Source organism: Lactuca saligna, chromosome 1 (genome assembly GCF_052625555.1).
Source record: "Lactuca saligna cultivar CGN05327 chromosome 1, ASM5262555v1, whole genome shotgun sequence".
Taxonomy (NCBI): domain Eukaryota; kingdom Viridiplantae; phylum Streptophyta; class Magnoliopsida; order Asterales; family Asteraceae; genus Lactuca; species Lactuca saligna.
Window position 1 is genome coordinate 56,800,508 of NC_136417.1, and position 6,417 is coordinate 56,806,924.

A 6,417-nucleotide genomic window follows, 5' to 3' on the forward strand; every position below is an offset into this window, starting at 1 on the left:
CTTTGAAACCTCCCATCTCATCACGTCCTCGACCTTGGCCGGATTGACCAGAATATCGTTTTAGTTAACAAGGTTCCCTAGAAATTGCACCTCATGCAACCAGAACTCACAGTTGGAGAACTTTGCATAAAGTCTCTCCCTCCTCAGTGTCTCCAATATCTCCCTCAAGTTCTCATCATTCAAATAATGGGTCTTGGAAAAGACCAGGATGTATTCAGGTAGACGAGCGTCTAAACTATATCGAGAAACCGATGGCTATTCTGGAAAGGAATATGAAGGTTTTACGTACCAAGGAAATACCTTTGGTAAAGGTATGGTGGCAACACCAGAGGGGCTCCAAGTGGACCTGGAAGTCGGACGCCGAGATGCGGGAACATTACCCAGAGCTATTCGTCGCAGCAAACTACGAGGGCGAAGTATAGGTCAATTGGGGGAGAGTTGTAACATCTTGGTGTTCAGGTACTTCTAATTTCAATCTTGGAATATTTTTATATTACATTTTGGTCCCTATGTAGAAGGAAGTTCCCATTGGAAGCTCTAGTGGCAAAGTTGTAATTTTGGAGAAATGGGAGTACACTATGCAGACAAGTAGACGCTGGGCGTACTTGATAGGTGTGGAAACCCTAAATTTTAGGGCTACACCCCTATATAATCATCCTTATAGCCTCATTTCCCTCATCTTTTCAGCCTCCCCTCTCCTTGAGATGTTTTTGGCAAACCCTTTCCCTTGAGTGTGTTTTGGAGCTTAAGTGTGTGCTCTTGGTGTGTAGAAGAAAGAAGAAGGTTCTTTGAGGAGCATTGGTGTGGAAGCTAGCTTATAGATCTGAGATCCTTTCCTCCTTGGGAAGCTCCAGAAGGTATAAAGTTCTAACCTTTACTTGTATTTCCTTAAGATCTTGCCATAGGAAGTTTTATGTGCTTAAGTCCCTTTTCTTGGTCTTGATGAGTTTGAGCTACTCTAAGACCAAAGGATCTGTCCTTCCAGAAGATTTAAGGTGTTTTAGGTTGTAAAAATGCTATCTTGGCCCATTTAGTGGTTACATGCATATTATAAAGGTCTTAAGTGGTTAAGACAAACTAGGTTTTTGGGTTTAAGGACTTATTGGGCATGCATAACCGTAAAGTTGGAAATTTAATGGTTTGGGACACCTTCTTAGGCTTAGATCTGAATTGGGACGTCTGGACGTGATGTATTAAGAGCTTAATGGAGGTTTGCATGGCCACAGCGTATGCTGGGTGTACCAAGGTGTACGTCGGACATAGGTGGTCATCTGCCTGCTTTTTGTTCAAGGCAGAGTATGTGGGGAATAGAGGCTGAGTACATTGGGTGTACTCAGCCGGGTTGACTTTTGTTAACCACTAACTTTCCATTGACTTTTGACCAAGGTTGACCCTATGGGTATTTTGGGTATTTGTTGTGAGGCCTTACGTTGGTTCTTCCCATGTGTATAAGTGATCTATAGAGTGCACTCGTGGAACAACATTTTTTTCAGCTATCTATTCAGTTTGCAAGGTAAGTTTTCCTCACTGTACTTACGGGTCGAAGGCACCAAGGCTGGCCCATTAGCTTGATAACCTAATATTTATTGATATGTTGAGTATGGAATTGATATGCATGCTAGTTTTGATATGCTAGTCTCGTAGATCAGTAGGACTACTTGTGATACTGTCTGTATGATTATTTGTATATGTTAGTATCTGTTATATGTTGACATATTGTGTGGTTTGGTTTGACGTTGTACTGGTTTGTGCAGTAGCCAACAAACCCTAGGTCAATCCAGATATGAGTTTTGGTCCGGGTAAGGCATGCCAGACCCATACTAAGAGCTCATGATCATTCCAAATACGAGCTAAGGGTCGGGTAGGGCTTTCCCTACTCGTACTGAGGAACCAGTGGTATTCAATCCGAGGACTGATCTGGTCGGGGAGCAGTCTAGAAGTAAGTTGTGGGCCCCGAGGGAAGACCAAACTTATGTTGTGGGCTCAGTGGTAATCCAGTCTTTTAGCTGTGGACCTATTGCATACTGCTATTATATATGTATTATTTACTGTGTGTTGGTATTTTGTGGGAACTCACTAAGCTTTGGGCCTACCGTTTTGGGTTATGTTTCAGGTACCTCAGATGATCGCGGGAAGACAAATGCATGATCGTGCACCTCCTTGTGTTTTGTTTTATGATTACATGAAAACTCTGATAATAAATATGTTTTGAAAACTATTTTGTAAACAATAATGGTTTGTGGGTTTTTATGAAAATTTTAAATTTTTCATGAATTTTATGGATGTTACATGGTGTATGGGGACAAACGTCGAGTGAATTCTAGAATCATCTCCATGATAAAAGCCATAAAATTTTTGGCCAAAGGATGTACATCATATCTAGCATTTGTAATCAATGCAAAGAAGGAGAAGAAGAAGATGTAGATAATACCAATGATGTGTGACTTTATGGAAGTATTTCCTAAAGATCTTCCTGGATTTTCCCTGATAAAAAAGTAGAGTTTCGAATAGACTTTTTACCAGGAACAACACCAATAGTAAAAGCACCATACAGATTAGCATCAAAGGAGATGAAGGAACTTATGATGCAAATTTAGGAGTTGTTGGAGAAAGGTTTCATTGTACCTGGTTCTTCACCATGGGGAGCTCAGATGTTATTCGTGAAGAAGAAGGATGGAAACATGATGATTGTAAATAGATTACACAGAGATGAATAAAGTAATGGCGAAGAATAAATACTCATTACCTAGGATTGATGACCTGTTTGATTAACTGTAAGTTGTAAGCTACTTTTCGAATATTGATCTCATGTATGGGTATCATTGGTTGAAGGTGAGAGAGCAATATATCTATAAGACAACTTTCAGAACTAGATATAGACACTACAAGTTTTTGGTTATGTCTTTTGGATTGACACTGCAAGTTGTAAGCTACTTTTCGAATATTTATCTCATGTATGGGTATCATTGGTTGAAGGTGAGAGAGCAAGATATCGATAAGACAACTTTCATAACTAAATATAGACACTACAAGTTTTTCGTTTTGTCTTTTGGATTGACCAATGCTCTAACAATATTTATGGATCTAATGAATATGGTTTGTAAACCTTTCTTTCATAGATCAGCGGTAGTGTTCATTGATGACATTCTGATTTACTCATAGAGCCAGTAGGATCATGGCAAGCACTTACGAGAGTTATTGGAAGTTCTGAAGAAGGAGAAGTTGTATGAAAAGTTCTCCAAATGTGACTTTTATATTCGAGTGGTGAAATTCTTGGGTCGTGTTGTTAACCAATAAAGTATAATGGTTGATCCAACCAAGATTGAAGAATTAAGGAAATGGGAATGACCAAAAAGTCCCACTAAGATTCATTGTATTCTAGGATTAGATGGATATTACCGAAGGTTTATCCAAGGATATTATTCAATAGCTGCTCCATTTATATCATTAACCCATAAAGGAGATACCTACACATGGAGTGGGAAGGATGAAGAAGCTTTCAAGAAGCTAAAGAAGCGATTTAGTAAAGCACCAATCCTTGCTTCGCCCAATGGAGTTTAAGACTTCACAGTTTATAGTGATGCATCTGGAGTTCGTTTAGGTTGTGTTCTAACTAAAAAATATAAAGTGATAGCATGTGCATCTAGACAACTGAAATTTCACAAATAAAACTACCTCACTCATGATGTAACATCCATAAAAATCATGCCAAATTTGAAATTTTAAAAACATTTCAAAACCATTAATCCTTACAAAACTTGTTTTTAAAATAGTAAATATCATAGTATCGGAGAAACATAAACACAAATATGAGGAGTTGTACGATCATGCCTTTGCCTTCCCACGATCATCTGATGTACTTGAAAACAAAACTGAAACTGTAAGCCCAAAGTTTAATGAGCTCCCCCAAAATACCTATACACACAATAATACACATATAATCATAAACAACATACTATGGGTCTAATCAACCATCGGGTTGGAATACCCCAAGCCCTCAACTATCGGGTTGGAATGCCAACATAATATAGGTCTAATAATCCTCAGGATGGAATACCCTAGGCCCACAACCAACAGGTTGGAATGCCCATATATACTATAAGTCCCATTATCCCCGGGATGGAATACTCACAGCCCACAACCAACAGGTTGGAATGCTTAGGTCTATTGGCTTTCGCACAACATAGATAAGCCTCAACCGCCAATCCAGCATGTGCACATATAACAGATAATCACATAACAGTCTATAGAAAAACAAACCAATCTAACGGATCATAGCCACATAATAGCATAATACCATCTTATCTACCAGGATACCGATCTAACAGTCATAATAGCATAGCATATCAGGATAACAATCCAAAGGGTCGGCCATGGTGCTTTCGACCCTTGAGTGTAGTGAGGAAAACTCACCTCACCACTGTCGAACTGAAGTAAAGAATCGAACTCCCGAATCACTGTCTCACCATAAATCCCGAACTATCAAATAATAAATATTAAGTCAAAACATGGAATATAAATCTTGACTAAGGGTCCACATACTCCATTTTGTCATTTCTCTTTATTGGGCCAAGGTCCATTTGTTGGATCCCTAATCATAAAAGTCCATATTTCCAAAGCTCATTTATGGCCCAAATTACATAATTTGGGCCTAACTTCCTAATTGAGCCTTATTATAGGATCCCTCATCGAAGTTGGCCCATTCTTGATTATTCAGAGGGCCCAGCAGGCCCAACTCCAGTTAGTCCAAAAGCGGCCCAATCCCGAAGCCTAATTTGACAAAAGCCCAACAGAGGACGTACGCGGGGCGTACTCCTCAAGTACGTAGGGCGTACTCTTCCTGACATTGACCACCATCAGGGTGGTTAGCTCAGTACACTGGGCGTATAGGATTTACGCGGGGAGTACGCTGGGTTTTGCTAAAACCCTTATAAGTGCTTAAATGCTTAAGCACTTAAGCCCATATTTCAAATCCATCGACCAAAAGTGTCTTTGCACTACAAAGTCGCGAACTTTAAGACTTTGGACGTCCAAAAATCTCTTAACACATGATCTTAATCAATTAAGTCATTCCTACTCCATGCATGAGACACATTTAGCTATTGGGAAATCATTTTTATCACTTAGGACCTCCTCAAGGGTCGGAAATGATAGCTCATCTCATCCAAATCATACCATGCATCAACTTGGGACTTTTGGGACAAGAAAGGGTTTCTTAAAGCTAAAATGGCAAGATCTATAACATACATGCATAAAGTTTGAAGCTTTTTACCTTTTGGAGCTTTTAGGGCACCAAACAACTTCAGATCTACTAGCTTGTTCTCCTTCCTCAAGTCCTTGATGCAACACCTTCTTCTCAAACTACTCAAAATACACTCTATAAGCTCACACACTCAAGGAAATGATTAGGGTTTGGGGAAAACGGCTCTAAACAGTGCAGGCTGGTGTAAGGGAGGGTTATGAGATCATAAGGTTATTTATATACCCCCCCCCCCCCAAACCTAAATATTAGGGTTTTATCGTGACATAAGTATGCCCAGCGTACTAAGGCGTACCTTAATATGCTTAGCGTACTCTTATATACGCTCGGCGTACTCCTTCCTAATCCAAGGTTGCAACCTTGGCCCTTATAGTTATCTTGGCTCTACACTTCCAACCTCAAGGACTACGAGTGACAAAATAATGATAGAAAATAGGATTCGGAAATACTAGCAAAATTTCAGCATGTTACAACTCTCCCCCCACTTGACCTAGACTTCGCCCTTGAACTCTGGTGCGGCAAATAGATCTAGATAGTGCTCCCGCATCTCGGACTCGGGCTCCCAAGCCCACTCGGATCCCCTCCGATGTTCCTATTGTACCTTTACCAAAGGTATCTCCTTGTTTCTTAGAATCTTCATCTTCCTCTCAAGAAAGGCCACAGGTCTCTTCACATAATCCAAGCGCTCATCGACCTAAATTTCATCTAATGATACCACTGCCTCCTCGTCCAAAATGCAATTTCGAAATTGCAAAACGTGGAAAATATTGTGGATATGTCTGAGCTCCTCAGGAAGATCTAGTCTATAAGCTACGTTCCCAACCCTAGCAATGACCCTGAATGGCTCGATGTATCGGGGGCCCAATTTCTCCATCTTAGTAAAGCGAATCACACCCTTCTAGGGCGAGACCTTCAGGAGTACCATGTCGCTGACCTAGACCTCTAACTCTGATCGACGTCGGTCGGCATAGCTCTTCTGTCTACTCTGTGTCGTCTGAAATAGTCGTCTAATCTGCTGAATCTTCTCAGTGGTTTGTAAAACTACCTCTGTTTTTTGCATCACTATATGACCAACCTCACCCCAACAGAGCAGGGTGCAACATCTCCGCCCATACAACATCTTAAAAAGTGTGGCAACAATACTGGAATGATATCTA